Source organism: Petaurus breviceps, unplaced genomic scaffold (genome assembly GCF_028583685.1).
Source record: "Petaurus breviceps papuanus isolate PSGF00001 unplaced genomic scaffold, PetGlider_PUasm1.0 208, whole genome shotgun sequence".
Classification (NCBI taxonomy): Eukaryota; Metazoa; Chordata; class Mammalia; order Diprotodontia; family Petauridae; genus Petaurus; species Petaurus breviceps.
Genome location: NW_027185852.1, coordinates 22,724,344 through 22,742,867, shown reverse-complemented (window position 1 = coordinate 22,742,867; position 18,524 = coordinate 22,724,344).

Here is an 18,524-nt window from a genome sequence, read left to right as displayed (position 1 = left end):
GATCTCTATGCCCCTAGTGCCTGTATATTTCATTTCCCAGTTACATGTAAAATATGAATAATTATATGTATATATATTTTTAAACATTTTATTTTAAAACTTTGAATTCCAGATTATTTCCCTTCCTCTCTTGTCACCCACCTTCACTGGGAAGATAAGCAATTCAATATAGGTTGTACATGAGTAGCTATGCAAAAACATTTCCATAGTGGATATATTGTGGGAGACTGACTCTATTTCCCTCCATCCTATCCCACGCCCAACTTGTTCTATTCTCTACTTTGATCCTTTCCCTTTTCAAAAGTGGGTGCTTCCAACTTCCCTCCCCCCACCTGCCCTCCCTTCCATTATCCCCCCTCTCTTCCCCTTCCCCCCTCCTCTCCTATAGGATGAGATACCCCATGTCATTCCCTCCCCACGCCAAATTCAATGAGAATAAGGTTGACTCATTCCTTTTTGCCTTCCTGTTCTTCCCCTCCATTGTAACCATTTTTTCCTAGCCTCTTCTATATGAGATAATTTACCCCATTCTGTCTCTCCCCATCTCCTCTCATCATATTCCTCTCTCACCTCTTAATTTCACCTTTTAAGTATCATCCCTTCTTATTCAATTGGTCCTGTGACCTCTGTCTGTGTATACCTGTAGACATATATACACACACTCACATATGTATTCATACACCCATATACCCTCCTATATAGACATATATATGTATGTATACATATACACACATATACATACATATTTATATATACATACACACATATATACATATATACATTTCTATTCTCTTCAACTATTCTCATAATGAGAAAAGTTTCATAAGTTACAATTATCATTTTTCGATGTAGGAATATAAGTAATTCAACTTTGATAAGTTCCTTATGATTTCTTTACTCTGTTTACCTTCTCAAGCTTCTCTTGCTTCTTGTATCTGAATGTCAAATTTTCTATTGAACTCTGGTTTTTTCATCAAGAATGCGGGAAAGTCCTCTATTCCACTGAATGACCATATTTTCCCCTGGAACATGATACTCAGTTTTACTGGTTAGGAGATTCTTGGTTTTAGTCCTAGCTCCTTTGACCTCTGGAATATCATATTCCAAGCCCTCATTCCTTCAATGTAGAAGCTGCCAGGTCTTGAGTTATCATGATTGTGCTTCCACAATATTGAAATTGTTTCTTCCTGGCTGCTTGTAATATTTTCTCCTTGATCTGGGAACTCCGGAACCTGGCTATAATTCCTAGGAGTTTTCTTTTTGGGATCTTTTTCAGGAGTTGATCAGTTGACTCTTTCAACCTCTATTGTGCTCTCTGGTTCTAAAATATCTGGGTAATTTTCCTTGAGAATTTCTTGAAGGATGATTTATAGGTTCTTTTCTTGATCATGGCTTTCAGGTAGTCCAATAATTTTTAAATTATCTCTCCTGGATCTATTTTCCAGGTCAGTTGGTTTTCCCAATGAGATATTTCACATTGCCCTCTATTTTTTAATTTGTTTGGATCTGTTTAATAGTATCTTGATTTCTTATAAAGTCACTAGCTTCCATTTGCTCCAATCTAATTCTGAGGGAATGATTCTCTTCAGTGATCTTTTGAGATTCTTTTTCCATCTGGCAAATTTGGCTTTTTAAGGCATTCTTCTCCTTATTGCCTTTTTGAGCCTCTTTTGCCATTTGAGTTAGTCTATTTTTTAAGGTGTTATTTTCTTCAGTCAGGTTGTTGACTCTCATTTCATAATTTTCTTGCATTGTTCTCATTTCTTTTCCCAATTTTTCCTCCACTTCTCTTATTTGGTTTTCAAAATCCTTCTTAAACTTCTCTATGGCTTGTAACCAGCTCATATTTTTCTTTGAAGCTTTTCGTGCAGGAGTTCTGACTTTACTGTTTTCCTCCTGTTCCATGCTTTGATCCTTTTTGTCCCCAAAATAGGAGTGTAAAGTTGGGTTGCTCTGTTTGCTTTGCTTCCTTTGCCTGCTCATGTTGCCACTCAATTACTTGACTTTTGGGCTTTTTGCCTCAGTAGGACTCTGCTACCAGAAATGGGAGTTTTATCCCAAACTCTGGGTTTTTCGCATCTGCTCAAGGTATTAGTTGGGTGCCCTCTCTGAAGCCTCCACACGCTCTGGCAAGCTGTTTGCACACCCCAGGACCTCCACCCTAGACTGCAATCCAGATCCAAGCAGGTTAAAGCAAGAGGGATTACCCCTCAGACTGGTTGCTTGGTCCCCCTACAATCTACAGACCAGAAGCTGAATCTGCCACGTGGTGGCAGCTGCACGGCCACGGCACCTCAGCCGCTTCTTGCCCCAGGGGCAAAGGCCTGATCGCACTCTCAATTCCCAGGTCCCAAAGTCCACATTGCACTGACCTCTCACTTTGTCCTTAGCATCTATGTGTTGATAATTCTGGAAACCACCACAGCTGCTGGTGATCTGAAGTCCCTCCAGCCAGTGGCTGGTCAGGCCACCCTGGGGCTAAAACCTCTGGTTCCAGCAGGGCTGGGCTTGGCTCCCAGAACACTGTGCTGGCCACTTGCTGCTGGCCTGCTGGGGTATTCTCAGCAGGAGGTTAGCTTTTCTGTGTCATTTTTGTGGGTTCTGTAGCTACAAAGTTTGTCTAGAGTCATTTTTTTACATGAATTGGGGGAGGTAGGAGCCAGAGATTTGAGGAAGTCCTATTTCTACTCCGCCATCTTGACTCTGCCCCCCAGTATCATTTTTTTTAATGACTGGGGTTTTCTGGAGACTTCATACTTGTCCTAACTGACTTTGATTTATAAAATACTTAGTTTAATATATGTAACAGGTGACACACACAGAATTACTCTCAGACCCTCCTTTCATTGGCACATGAGACCCCATCTCACTGACAAATCTCCATTTCTTTTTATATATGGCTTGCCATTCACAGATATCCCAGGCCTTGTGTTCATATTTGAACAACTTAACTAAATTAGGAGAAAAGACATAGTAATGTAGAAACACCAGTGAGAGGTGACAAAACCTCTCTGGTTGTTCTTTTGCACTAACCACAAGTTGGCACCTCCCAAGCAGACTCTTCTCCCAGTGGAGAGCTTTGCACCCTGTAAGCAAACAGTAAGAAGAGGATAGACAAGGGTTCAGACTTGCCATAAATCCTGGTCCTGGACAATTCACTCAAAGCTGCATTGTGGCTGCTGCTCTCCTTGTAGGTGATTGAAAGATTATACTGGGAATCAGTTGCTGGGGCTATGGATGAACACCACTGCCCAGACATGAAGAGGGCACTCAGAATCTAGCCCATGCCCAGGTATGGGTGAATGTGACTGGGGAAAGGAAATAAGCATTTATAGAGCTCCTACTGTGTGCATGGAACTGTGCTATTTTCACAAAGGTTACCTCATTTTGTGCTCACAACAACCCTTCAAGGTAGGTGCTATTATTATTTCCATTTTACAGTTGAGGAAACTGAGGCAAACAGAGGTTTAAATCACATTCCTGGAATCATGTAGCTAGGAAGTGTCTAAGGTAGGATTTGAATTCAGGTCTTCCCAAGTTCCTCCCAGCTGTCTCCCAACAATAGTCTTCCCACAGTCCCAACCTCCATGTTTCTCTCCTTTTTTCCTCCAGACTTTGTACAGCATCCTTACTGAAATCAAACCAATTCAGGCCATGCTGGTGCAGAGGCCCACCAGTGTCCCAGGACTGATGGCAGGGGCAGCCAGTCCCTGAGAAAGCTTGGCTATTACAACAGACACATTCTCCATCCATAATATGGTGGCATCAGCAGGGAGAAGGCATTATGCTGATTGCATGATTCTTTGGGGAGGATAGTTTGTCTACAATCCCTGACTCCTAGATGAGCCTAGGGTTCGTTTGTTTATCTGCCTGTCTTATAAGCAGGCTGGCTGTCTGCATGAGGGATGGATTTCTAATGGACATAGAAATCCAGAGCTCATTTAAAAAAGCAAGCAAAAACAAAGAAACACAAGACGGAGGTATTTGCTGAAGCCATCAGGCCCCTGGCTTAATGAGAATTTAATGTATTTGTCGTCATTAAAAGATTTTTTAAACACCAAATTCAGCATTTGACATGTTTTCATCTTTGTTCTTCCATTGGAAACTGTGTTTTGTGGGAGGAAGCTCAGGGTGATGTGTCTGTCTGCTTTCTGTCAGTCCATCAGGGCTCCTTGAGAAAAGACGTTTATAGAGCAGCTTGGACTCACAGAGCCCTTTGAATCCATGGTCTCCTGGGGGCCTCACAGTAACTTGGGGAAGCAAGCCCATTAGCTGCTGTTAGCGTCGATTTACAGATGAATGGACTGAAGCTGAAAACATACCCCAGTGAAAAGAAATCACAGGTCCCTGAAGTACATGAAATGTCCTTGAAATGCCCTAGGATGACATCTTGCTTGGATGGCAAACTCAGCTCAGCATGACAGTGTAGCCTGAGTTTGAATTCTCCCTGTGCAACCCTGGGAAACTTACTTCCCCTCTCTGGGCCTCAGTTTCCCCATCTGTAAAATGGGGTTAGTGATGCCTGTGGTATCTACCTCACAAGGTTTTCACAAGGGATCAAGTGAGACAGGGTGGAGAAAAGGGGCTATATCAAGAAGTCACAGAGAATGAGAACTAAAAGGGACCACAGCCATAGAAAGGAATCCCAAGTATAACATCCCTGACAAGGGACTTCCAAGGAGGGGGGAGCCCACCACCTCTCCAGGCAGCCCATCCCACGTTAGGGCAAGTCTTAACGTTAGGGTGTTTTCCTGACAACAACCCTAAAATTTGCGTCTTTGCAAGATGAATTCAGGCCAGGAAGACCAGAGTTCAAAACCAGCCCTAGACACTTCCTAGCTGTGCATCCCTCAGTAAGCCACTTAACCTATTGCTTCAATTTCCCCATCTCCAAAAGTGGAGACAATAACAGCACCTACCTCCCAGGGTTGTTGTGAGGATAAAAAGAATATTTATAGATAATATTTGTAAAGTACCGTGTTATTGCTAATATCACTAAATACGATTTTCCCCATCATTCCTGGTTTTACCTTCTGAGACAAACAGAACCAAGGTTAATTCCTTCCCTGTGACAGTCCTTAATACTTAAAGATGGCTCTCACATTTAGCCCCAGGCTAAACACCTGTGGTTCCTTCAGGTCTTCATCATATGACATAGACTCCCCTTAACCATTTTCTAAACCATGGTTCTCAGAGAACACAGCCCTCCAGAAGAAATGACAAGAGCTGACTATTCTGGGGCTATGTCCTCCTTTCCTTGAGTCTCTACCCTGATGCAGCCCAAGACCGAAGTTATCTTATTCTATCAGCTGCTGTTACTATTTACATCCTAACATTGATTTTGTTTAGTTCAGGGGTCTGCAACTTTCCTGTTGTCATGGTCCCCTTTGACAAGCTGCCTAAACTCATGATCCAAAGACTTGCTCGACTGCACTTAAAAGTTAGGAAAAATAAAGATGTGATGTTCCCCCTCCCCGAGTCCCCAGAGTCCCTGCCAGCTGTGGACCACTCCGCGGATTCCAGGCTCATTCCAGACCCTGATTTAGCCTCGTGTTTCAATTGGCAAGTACGTGAAGCTCTGAGCCAGACTCCTCTGTCCTTGTTAGCTTCTCACACCTCAAGGTCATAGTTAGGTAAACAGTTTAACTAAATTAGATTCAAGTGTGGTGAAAACACAAATCATCAGACACATTGTAAGGAACACAACAAGAACATGGACTAGCTGCAGGAACAGCATGTAGCCAAGCAAAGTGGATTATGATGTAAAACCCAGAGGGTACCAGACAGCTAGAAGAGGGAAAGGTTTTTAAGGGAGACCTGGAGGCAATGGTGGAGCAGGGGGCTCTATTTCTGAGCCTATAACTACGGATTGGAGAGCCTGGGACCCTGCTAGCCTGCAGAGGGATGCAGGTAGAAGCTGGCTGCTGGAGTATGGGGTAGAGGGCGGCCTGAAGAGATCCAGGCAGGAGGCGTGGGGCCAGAGGAGACCAGAGCAAGCTTCCTTGTCCAGAGACAGCAAAGCAGAACTTCAAGCACTTGCTCGTGGGTTAATGGGCATGAAGTCCTGCAGTTATCTCAAAGAACTCAAGTCAGTTCTTTGCCAGGGGTTAATTAGTGCAGCACCTGGGACACAGTAGGCACTTGTCAAAGGTTTGTTGACTGGCTTGCTGATGTGTAGGGCTGGGGATTTTTATTACACAGAAGTACTTCTGGGTGACCCTGGCAGTTATGGGATATCAAGGAAGGAGCAAAGAAAAGCAGCTCCTTTTCCAAAAGGATGCCCAGGCTGGGGCAGGAACAGAATGTGACATTGCTTTCTACACGTGGCTAATGCTTTTGAGGTGACCATGTTTTATTTAACTTCATTGAACTATTTAACTCTGATGGTGTGAGTGACTGAAACAACATGTTGGATCTGAAAGGCTCAGGGAGTGGCTGAGGAGAGGCAAACAAGCCTGAGGAACAGAGGCTGGAAATGACAAGACTAAGCCCTTGAGTTTTGGGGTGGGGGTGGACACACAGGCTGTTACATGGAGTGCTGTCAAGGACAGTTTTTAAGACTTGATTTCTCTCTGTGTCTCTGTCTCTGTCTCTGTCTCTTTGTCTCTGTCTCTCCCTCTGCCCATCGATCACCCATCTGTCCATCTGTCTGCCTGTCTGCCTGTCAATCTAGTGAGCCTCTTTGAATAGCCAGCCAACTCTTCCGTTGGCATTGCAGTACCCCCTGGAGGTCCCAAGCTGCGTTGTTTCTCCCGAGATCCTCTTTTCCATCATGGCACCGTTATTTCATCCTGCCTCTAATTCCCGTTGTATCGGGCACCGAGCTGATGCTCAGAAGCTCCCAGGTGGCATTACCATGCTGTTGGTCACTAACCTGGCTGAATCCCTGGAGTCCTTAACATTTCAGAGTTGTACTCCTCAGGGGGTACAGATAGATGGATGACTGTCTTAGAGATTCCCCATTGAGGTCAGCCACCCACAGCACTGGCAGCCCCTCCCAGATTCAGAGTCTGTTTTTTTTTTAAAACTTCAGTGGCGGTGGGAGGCAGGCGGGGCTTCCATGGTCTCCTTGCAAGCTGGGCGGTGATGATGGAAGCAGAGGGGTCATCTGGCCCAACAGAACACGTGTGTGTCCTGTCTGCCGCTCGAAGGCCAACCCAGTGAACAGGAAGTGTGGGATGCTGGGGATTGTTTCTCTCATGCCTTCAGTCCCAGGCTTAGGTTGGGGGTGGGTGATTTGTCCTTTGTCCCCAAAATGTCTACAAGTGCCTTCAGCATCTTTCAGGGGAAATTAGACATCTTAGGATGTCAGGGCTAGAAGGGACCTCACAGGCATCTGGTCCAGCCCTCCCCTGACCATATATCCCTTCTATGATGGGCGACCCCAGAGGAAGACCCAGAGACGGGAAACTAACAAGATCCCAGAATCAAGCCTGGAAGGGACCAAAATGGGCCTTGTCTAGCTCAACCTGTAGCAGACCAGGAATCTTCCCAAGAATATCTCTGAAGAGTGGTCATACTCCCTTTTTTCCCCAGTGAGGTAGAAACCTATTTGGCTTGGTGGAGAGAATGCTGGGCCTGGAATCAGGAAGACTTGAGTTCAAATCCAGCCTCAGACACTTACTTCGGCAAGGAGCTTCATGCTGTCCGCTTCAGTTTCTCCTCTGTAAAATGGGGATAAATACAGCACCCAACCACCTCCCCGGGCTGTAAAGCTCTTTGCAAACCTTAAAATGCTATGTAGATGCTAGCTAGCTCTATTATTATCTCCCAAAGCAGTTTATTCCACTCTTGGATGGATTAGGATTTTTTTTTTTTGCTTTTCTCGGAGGAGGGAAGGCAGGGCAATTGGGATTAAGTGACTTGCCCAAGGTCACATGGCTAGTAAGTGTTAAGTGTCTGAGGTTGGATTTGAACTCAGGTCCTCCTGACTCCAGGGTGCTCTATTCACTGTACCACCTAGCTGCCTCTGGAATTTTTTTTCTTATCTTGAACCTAAATTTTCATTTCTCCTCCCCCCTTTCCAGTTGCTTCTAGTTCTGTCTTCTGGGACCAAATAAGTCTCTGTAGATCTCAGTTTCTTCCTGTGTAAAATGAGGTGGGTTTGCCCTGGGTGATCTTTGGGTCCCCTCTTAGCTTACCTGTGGTAGGTAACTCTTAGCCCTGGGCCAGCCCTTCACTGGCCAAAAAAGCCCATAAAGATGCCAGTGTTCGCAAGATATTGTCTGAACAGCCTAATATCCAAACTTTCTCATCCACATTTTGATAATGGCAAGTTAGATATTGCTTCCTAATAGTACAACAGGATTTTCACCTCCTTTGTCCTGGACACTAGACATTCAGCCCATGGCACCATTTGACCAGCAGCCTCTTGTCCTCAGTCATCAATGATGACAACTGACATTTCTCTCACTCTTTAGCATTTGTCAGGGAGTGACATTCCCAAGGTCACACAGCAGCACAATGACAAAGACCAAACTGTAACCCAGGTCTCTGGGCTCTCAGTCCAGTTGGATTCTCACTATATGGCACTGCTGCCTTCTCTGAATACCACATAACACAAATGCCTATTTTTACCAGATTTTTCTTTTTGAATTCAATCTAACCTTTTAATCCAGTGTGAGTTGAAATAATGGGCTTGAGGGAGCGGGGAGGAAGAATGAAAGAGAGAAAGAAGAAAGGAAGGTAGGAAAGAAAGAAGGAAGGAGAGAGAAGGAAGAACTATGTTATAGAAATGCTTGTTTTGTTCCATAAATTAAAAATATAATAAATACAAATTTTTTTTTGAAAGAGAGAGAAAGAAGAAAGGAAGGAAAGAAAGAAAAAAAGGAAGGCAGGAAGGAAAGAAAGAGGGAGAGGGAAAGAAGGAAAGAGAAAGGAGAAAGAAAGGAGTGAATGAAGGAAATGAAAGAAAGGACGAGAAAGAAAGAAGAAAGAGCAGGTCTTCTGTGGCACTGTCCTTCACTGCTCCTCCCAGCACTGATCTGACCCTCCAGACCTTTCCTGAGAAGCTAATGCAGTGTCACCTGTTGGACAAGATGACCACTGAGCTCCCTCCCAACTTTAGGCATTGGGGACTCGATGGCCTCCGTTTGTGCCCTTCGACCTTGTCTTGGGCCACCCCGGGGGGCCCTTTCGATCCACCTGCTGCTTTGGTCCTCCCAAGAAACAGGAGAGACAAGGGTCCCTCTGTGTTCCCAGTCTGGTGCCCGTCTCGTGTCAATATTGCTTTTCCCCCAGTGCCCACGACCCTGGTTTATTTTCTTAAACACGCTGGGTCCTTTTCATCAGGAGATGTGGGGGACAGCGAGCAAGTCCTCGTTCAACTCCATGGTGCAGCCAGAGTGGCCCCGTTTGTTATGTCTAGCAGCTGATCAGCCTTTCTAAAAATATTTAGCTAGTAATGCGACCCTGCTGGCCGCCTGTTTTTACTGCAAACACTCAATTAATCACCCTAATTTTTCCAATTATCCAGAAGTCTCTGCTGCAGAGGCCCCCCTAGAATGCCACAGGCTAGGGGTTGTAGTTCTCTGAAAAGGCTATGTCTGCACATAGTAGGCACTTCTTAAATGAATTGCTGGGTTGAATTGAATTGAGATGCTTGCTTTGAACTGGGGAAGTTTCCACTTACCTTGTTCAAAGGGAGCTCTGGGGTGATGGTTATACAGATGTGGGGTCGAGAGAATAAAATCACGAGTTGTGGTTTTGAAGGGACCTCTAGGTAGTAGTTAGTAGCTGGCATTTACACAGGACTTTAAGGTTAGCAAAGCTCTTTACAAATGTTAGCTCATTTGAGTCTCATAATAACCTGGAGGTATGTGACATTATTACCTCCATTTTATTGATGAGAAAACTGAGGAACAGAGACATTATCAAGTACTCCAAGAATCTCATTTTACAGAGAGGGAAACTGAAGTCGAGAGAAGTCACAAACCTAGAACTTGGAAGGAGCCTTTAGAAGGAAGTTTTCTAATTGAATCCCCCCCCCCCATTTTATGTGATTCTTTCCCTGTGTCTGTCTCTCTAATCTCTCTCTTTATCTCTGTCTCTCTGTCCCTCCATTTAGTTATCACCTAGCTACAGATGAGGAAATCAAAGCCCAGAGAAGTGACATCATTTTTGCCCCAAGATCACACAGATATTGAACAGGTGAGATTTGAATCTAGGGCTTAGGACTCCAGATTCATAGTGTGTTATATTTCTGTTCATTGACTGTCTTTAAACCTGCTCTGTGATCTCAGGAAAGGCACTTCCTTGCGCTGGGTGAAAGTTCCCTCGTCCATAATGCAGGGATTGGGATCGGTGGATTTCTAAATGCAAACCTAGGGCTACATATGACAGCTCTCTGATTATGAATGCCCATTCTACAGCTGAAGAAACTGAGCCACTGCCAGACCCAGAAACAGAAACTAAGTCTTCTATAATGCTGCTGGCAGCCCCTCTGCGCCTCAGTTTCTCCCAAGAATTTTAGGCTCACCGAATTGAGAGCTGGGCTGGGCCATAGACACCACAAGAGCACAATGCACTTGTTTTACATATGAGGGAACTGAATCCTAGAGAAGTTAAGTGATTGCTCAAGGTCAGCCAGGGAAAAAAGGCAAAGCTGGGATTTGAACTCAAGTCTCCTGACTCTGAATCTGGGGTTCTTTCCCGTGCCTTGACTTGGGCAGAAGAAGGAAAAGGCTGATATGGCCATGGTGATGGTCAAGGGAGGCTGAAGATGCTTTCAAATAATCCTACACTTTCTAAATCAGTAGTCAATGAGCATCGATTAAGCTGCTACTGTATACAGGGCACTGTGCTGTTATATTTTCCCAAATAAAGCCAACAAGTGTTGAGTTTCTAGCTCCTACAGGGAAAGCAGCCCAGGATGGTGGAAAGAGAACTGACCGCAAGGTCTCAGCCCTGCTGCCAACTCCTGAGGTGTCTTTGGGCATTTTCCATCTCTGAGCCTCAATATTTCCATCTATAAAATTGGGGAGTTGTGATAAGTGTTATACATTTTAATGTTCTGGTACTCCTGGTCTGGTGCAGGGAAAGTGTGCTAGGGTCGGAGTCAGGAGGATCTGGGCTCAAGTCTTACCTCGGATGTTTACTAGATGTGTGACCCTAGGCGAGTCACATCATCTTTTTCAGCCTCAAACTCCTCATCTGTAAAATAAGGGGGTTGGGCCCAATGATCTGTAAAGCCTGTGCTCTGAGAATCCAGTGCCAGAAGTGGGGGATGCCTCCTGGACACCCATGTTCTCTATACATATGCCTCATATCCAATGTATTTTAAGTTTGAGCCTACTTTTTCAGGGACGTGTGTGTGTGTGTGAATGTTTGGCTTCCCCTGTTCTTTCAGTAAATACTCTTTTTTTTTTATTTTTGGAGGGTAGTTGAGGTTAAGGGACTTGCCCAAGGTCACAGGCTAGTTTTTGTGTTAAGTATCTGAGGCCAGATTTGAACTCCGGTCCTCCTGACTCTATTCAGGACAGAGAGGTACAGAGAGAGAGAAAGGAGAAAGAGGGAGAGAAGGAAGGAAGGTGGGAGGCAGGGGAGATACACACACAGAAAGAGACAGAGAGGGAGAAAAGAAGGAAGAGGAGGGGGAGGGGGAGAGGAAGAGAGAAAGGAAAGAAAAATGAAAGAAGGATGAAAACAAAAGAAGGAAGAAAGAAAAAGAAGACAGATGCAAAGAAAAAGGAAAGAAAGGAAAAAGAAAATGAAAGAAAGAAAATAAAGTAAGAAACGAATAAAGAAATAAAAATCAGGGAGAAATAGAAAGAAAAAAAAGAAAAAGGGGAGGGGAGGGAGAGGGGAGAGAGGAAGAAAAAGATAAAGAAAGAAGTCAAGAGAAATGGCAAACAAAGCCCGAGCTGGAGGGTGCAAATGAGGAAAGGGTCTGGGAGAGAAGCTCTGGCTTTCTAGCTGAGATGGTGCGGACCTGCCTCCATCCCCTGGGGAGGACCAGGAATGCTGCAGCCTTGAGACTGAGGTCTGGCTCAGAGCTCCCTCTGGTGGTGCATCGAGGGAAGTGCCCACCAAACTTTACTTCCCTAGGGAAGCTTTGGCTGTGGACCAACCACCAAGGGTTCCAGGCCAAGCTGACCCGAACAGGGTGAGCTCTGGCCGTCACCAAGGATCAGGAACATCCAGTCTGCTCGGGGCTCCTCCTGCACCCCCCAATTCTGCTTCCTCCCGGGGCCCAGGTGGAGATCAGAGGATGATAGCTTTAGAATAGGAAAAGCCCCCTCCTCTCATTTTACAGATGAGGAAACTGAGTCCCAAAGAGGGAACATGATTTATCCAAGACCACACAGGTAGGGACAAGCAGAGTTTGGATTTAAAACCTGGTCCGCTGGCTCCAAATTCAGTAAACTTACAAAAGTTTTATTTTTATTTGTCTTTTGTTTTAAAACATCACTGCTCCTTCCCCAGAATTACCCTCCTCCTGCTCAATACCACCCTCAACTGAACATCATTAAGTAAGTCAAACAAAATAAATAACACCCTCCCCAGCTGCCACGTCTGATACGTGCATCTCCTCCTCCTCCTTCATCTTGTTCGGTCTTTTTGGTTGTGTCCGACCCCTGGTGACCCCACTGGGGTTTTCTTGGCAGAGACACTGGAGCGGTTTGCCATTTCTTTCCAGGCACTAGGGACAAAAAAAGACAAAAAATGTAGCACTTCCTGCTCCCCTAAAGCATACATGCTATAGAGGGAGACAACATGTATGTATAAACATGTGCAGAATATCTATGTCTATATCTATGTATGTGTCACACACACATATATCTATCTATATCATGGAGGAAGGACTCCAGTAGAGGCCAAGTAGGTGACAAGTAGATGGAAGTTAGGAAGGTCCTGGAGAGAGAGAGAGACAGAGACAGAAAGAGAGACAGAGAGAGATGGAGAGCAGTGGAAGGATAATGGGGTGTAGCTGCTCTCCATAAGGTGGTAGACCCATAAAAGGTAGAATGTGATCACCAGAAGACACCTGAAGCGTCAGAGGTGGGGATGACTGCCCATGTTTGCACCTTCATCACATGTCCTTCCTATGTATCTCCACTATTCCCAATGATGGCAAGGGAGTGTGCCCAAATTTTGTTGGGCGGATTGTCCTATTGCTAATTTTCTTTAAAATTTTTTTTAAATTAAATTTTATGTTTATTTTTAGTTTACACCATTCATTTACACAATATTTTGAGTTACAACTTTTCTCCCTGTCTTTCCCCTACCCACCACCCCAAAACAGCGATGCCACTGTATACCCCCTCCCCCAATCTGTTCTCTCCTATATTCTCCGCCATCCCCACCTCCGACTTTCCAGTAGGGCAAGATGGATCTCCATACCCCAGTGCCTGTATATCTTATTTCCCAGTCGCATGTAAAAAAAATTTTTTTTTAAACATTTGATTTTAAAACTTTGAATTCCAGATTCTTTCCCTTCCCTCCTTCATCACTCACCCTTACTGGGAAGATAAGCAATTCAATATAGCTTGTACATGTGTAGCTACACAAAACATTTCCATTGTAGATATACTGTGAAAGACTGACTATATTTCCCTCCATCCTATCCCTCCCCCACCTGTTCTATTCTCTACTTTGACCCTGTCCCTTTTCAAAAGTGTGTGGTTCTAACTTCCCTCCCCCCCAACCTGGCTCCCCATCCATCATCCTCCTCTCTCATCCCCTTCCCCCCACTCTCCTGTGGGGGCGAGCTATCCTATTTAGTGCGTATATCATTCCCTCCCTAAGCCAAATTCAATGAGAGTAAGGTTGACTCATTCCTTTTTGCCTTCCTTTTCTTCCCCTCCATTGTAACAGTTTCTCCTTGCCTCTTCTATATGAGATAATGCACCCCATTCTGTCTCTCCCCATCTCCTCTCATTATATTCCTCTCTCACCTCTCAATTTCACCTTTTAAGTATCATCCCTTCCTATTCAATTGGTCCTATGACCTCTGTCTATGTATACCTGTACACACATATACACACACTCACATATGTATTCATATGTTCATACACATACATATATAGACACATATATGTATGTATACATACACACACATTTCTATTCCCTTCAACTATTCTCATACTGAGAAAAGTTTCATAAGTTACAATTATCGTTTTTCCATGCAGGAATGTAAATAGTTCAACTTTGATAGGTTCCTTGTGATTTCTTTTCCCTGTTTACCTTCTCATGCTTCTCTTGCTTCTTATATCTGAATGTCAGATTTTCTATTCAACTCTGGTTTTTTAATCAAGAATGCTTGAAAGTCCTCTATTTCATTGAATGACCATATTTCCCTCTGAAACATGATACTCAGTTTTGGTGGGTAGGTGATTCTTTGTTTTAATCCTAGCTCCTTTGACCTCTGGAATATCATATTCCAAGCCCTTCAATCCCTCAGAGTAGAAGCTGCCAGATCCTGTGTTATCCTGTGTTCCCACAAAATTCAAATTGTTTCTTCTTAGCTGTTTGTAATATTTTCTCCTTGATCTGGGAACTCCGGAACCTGGCTATAATATTCCTAGGAGTTTTCTTTTGGGGATCTTTTCCAAGAGGTGATTGGCGAATTCTTTTAACCTCTATTGTGCTCTCTGGTTCTAAAATATCTGGGCAATTTTCCTTGAGAATTTATTGAAGGATGATTTCTAGGTTCTTTTCTTGATCATGGCTTTCAGGTAGTCCAATAATTTTTAAATTATCTCTCCTGGATCTATTTTTCCAGGTCAGTGGTTTTCTCAATGAGATATTTCTCATTGCCTTCTATTTTTTAATTTGTTTGGATCTGTTTAATAGTATCTTGATTTCTCATAAAGTCACTAGCTTCCATTTTCTCCAATCTAATTCTGAAGCAATGATTCTCCGCAGTGAGCTTTTGAGATTCTTTTTCCATCTGGCAAATTTGGCTTTTTAAGGCATTCTTCTCCTCATTGCCTTTTTGAGCCTCTTTTGCCATTTGAGTTAGTCTATTTTTTAAGGTGTTATTTTCTTCAGTCAGGTTGTTGACTGTCTTTTCAGGATTTTCTTGCATCTTTCTCATTTCTTTTCCCAATTTTTCCTCCACTTCTCTTATTTGGTTTTCAAAATCCTCCTTAAGCTCCTCAATGGCTTATAACCAGTTCATATTTTTCTTTGAAGCTTTTGGTGCAGGAGTTCTGACATTATTGTCTTCCTCCTGTTAATGCTTTGATCCTTTTTGTCCCCAAAATAGGAATCTAAAGTCAGATTGCTGTGCTTGCTTTGCTTCCTTTGCTTGCTCATGTTGTCACTCAAGTATTTGACTTTTGAGCTTTTTGCTACGGTGGAACTCTGCTTCCAGGGAGGAGAACTTTGTCTCAAATTGCTGGGGTTTCACAGCTGCCAGAGCTATTGGCTGCCTTCTCTGAAGCCTCCACTGCCTCTGGTACCTGATCACACACCCCAGGACCTCCACTCTAGACAGCAATCCAGACCCAAGCAGGTTAAAGCCAGAGTGACTTAAACCCTCAGACTGGTTGGTTGGTCCCCCTACAATCTGCAGACCAGGAGCTCTGAAGCAGCCACACCTCAGCCGCTTCTCCCTCTGGGGGCAGAGGCCAGACCGCACTCCTGGACTCCCTGTTCCCAAAGTCTCCACTGAACTCTCACTTTGTCTTTGGCATTTATGGGTTGATAATTCTGGAAACTACCACAGCTGCTGGTGATCCACTCTCCTGAAGTCCCTCCAGTCAGGGCTGGTTGTGGCTGCTCTGAAGCTAAAAGAGTGGGCTCATACGGGCCTGGGCTCTGCTCCCAGCAGGCTGTGATGGGCCATCCCTGTACACCTGCCGTGCTGCCTTCAGCAGATTTGTTTCTCTCCATCACCTTGTGGGTTATGTAGCCCTAAAGTTTGTTTAGAGTCATTTTATAGATATTTGAGGTGGTTGTGGGGGGAGCACTAATCAAAGTAAATATGTTTGTGGGGGCTCAGGTACTGTGGTTTTAATTGACTATAGACCCTTAGAGTACCTTGAACCGGAGGTAGCTTTATTAGGGGCTCCTATGTGGCAGAGGGGAACATACAATGTGCTTTGTATTAACTAATCAATCAATAAATATTTATTAACACCTACTATGTGCCACCACATAAAAAAGGAAATACAATTAGTATGACATGACATCTGTTCCCCTTCCCTCCCCTCCCCTCCTTTCTTCTCTCCTCCTCTCCCCCTTTTTATCCTCTTCCTTCCTCTTCTCTCCTCCCTTCTCCGTTTCTTTCATCTTCTCTCCTCTCTCTTCCCATTATCCCTGTGCTGTGGCTCCTCTCTTCTCCTCTCCTCTCCTCCTCTCCAATCTCTCTGAACTTGAAGTCAGTCTGAAGCCCTAGACCCCACTGACTGCTGTCACTCCTGGCTGCTCTCTCCTCCCTGGTAACTGCCCTCTCTCCTGGCTCTCCTCATTCCTGCCGATGGTCCCTTCTCTATGCCCTCTATTGCTTCCTCATACTTTCTCACCCTGTAACTGTGAATGTTCCCCAAGGTTCTGTCCTAGGTCCTTCTTTCTTCTCCCTCAGGACTCTCTCTCTGTCTGCAGCCTTATCAGCTCTCATGGCCTGAAGGAGCCTCCCTACACAGATGACTCCCAGCCCCCACCTGTCTTTACCTCAAGCCTTAGTCCACAGCACAGATATTGGACCCTTCACACTGGATGTCCCAGCAGCATCTCAGGCTCCTCCTGCCCAAAGCTGAGCTCACTATCTTCCTCCTCTCTGCCAGCCATGCCAGCCGTCAATAAGCATTTATTTGGTGTTTATTGTGTGCCAGGCACTGGGTTAGTTATGCGGCCTCTTCTCTGTGGTGGATGCCCCACCATGCTTCCACCTCACACATCCAATTCATGCCCAAATCTTGCTGTTTCTATGGCACAACATCCCTGTCATCTGACCCTGTCTCTCCACTCATGAATCACCTTAGTTCAAGCCCTTGCATAGATTATTACAACAGCCCCCTTCGTTTGGTCTCTTGGCCTCAGGTTTCAGACAGCTAGGTGGCACCATAATTCACAGGGCACCATGCCTGGAGTCAGGAAGACCCATCTTCCTGAGTTCAAATCCAACCTTAGACACTAGCTGTGTGACCCTGGACAAGTCGCTTCACCCTGTTTGCCTCAGTTTCCTAATCTGTAAAATGAGCTGGAGAAGGAAATGACAAACTGCTCCAGTGTCTTTGCTAAGAGAACCCCAAATAGGGTCATGAAAAGTCAGACACGATTGAAAATGGCTGTGGCAACAAAAAAAGGTAAAATCTCCCCTTTCAGAGATGGGAGACCCGGGGAGGGAAGGAAGGGGGGAGTCCATCATCAAGGTGGGAGGAGGGAGGAAGATGAGGATGCTGGTAGGAGTGTAGAAAGCTGGCCAAGAGGTGCAAACATTTATTGGTTGTTTTTTTCATAAGAAATTAGGTTTCTTTATGAGCAGAGCACTTCTCATTCTTTGTATTTGTGTCCCCAGAGCCTGGCATGTAGTAGGTAGGTGCTTAAGAAATGCTTGCTTATTGACTGACTTTCTAAATGCTCAAAAGCTATGCTGTTAATAATAAAATGCTAGCCTTTTGCCAGGAATTTTGCTGATTTATTTCCTAATGCAGCATAACTAATGGACAGATGAGCCCCCATCACTGCTTCTGCTGGACTGAGTCAGGCAGGTCACTTCAAGATCCCACTCTTCACTTCTGACAAATCCCACTATGCTCCTGGACTCTGGGGGCTTCCCCTCCTCACCTTTCAAGAGGCTCACAACATCATAGGTATATCCAGGCTCCTTGGCCTCAAATAGGAAAGCACAAAGGAAGAGAAGAGGACCAGAGACTTGTGGGCCATCCATTGACTTCCAGTGGGAAGGGCTGGACCTCTCCTGATATAGTCTTGTCCTTCTCACACTTGAACTACAGCCCGGAAAAAAGGAGACAGAGCAAACAGGGGGCCAATGGTCCCTGGCTGACTTTTTAATATGGTCCATTACTGGGGGTGCAACCGATCAACAGTCAGAATCTTTGTCAGAGTTAACATGCCAGGGTCTAAGCATGCTCCATGTTGGGCAATGATGTCTTTCTGTTCCATAGCATCATGCCTCTTTGGAAGGAGGGTCCTCAGTCTCTTCCATGTGGGGCATTGCACTATATGTCCCCATACACACAACGAGAAAGAAACAGGCCCAGAGAGGGGGACTTAACCTAAGGTCATGAAGTTTGTAGGTGGCGGAGGAGGGGCTGCTTGTCTGAATGTTTGAGTTATTCTGAGTTCAAGGTCTTTAACACATCCTTTTCTAGGGTAACTAACAAGGGGAGGGTCTCTAGCCTTGTGGTTACTAGGGTTGCTTTAAAATTGGGCAGAAAATGATAGCTCTTTAATATTTGCAAAGCACTTTGCATGTTACTTATGGATCGGGAATAATGTAAAGCCTGTCATATTCAATCGAGGTGGTGGCTAGTTGTGCAGAATGATTTTTCCCTTCTTCTTCTTCTCCTTCTTCTTCTTCTTCTTCTTCTTCTTCTTCTTCTTCTTCTTCTTCT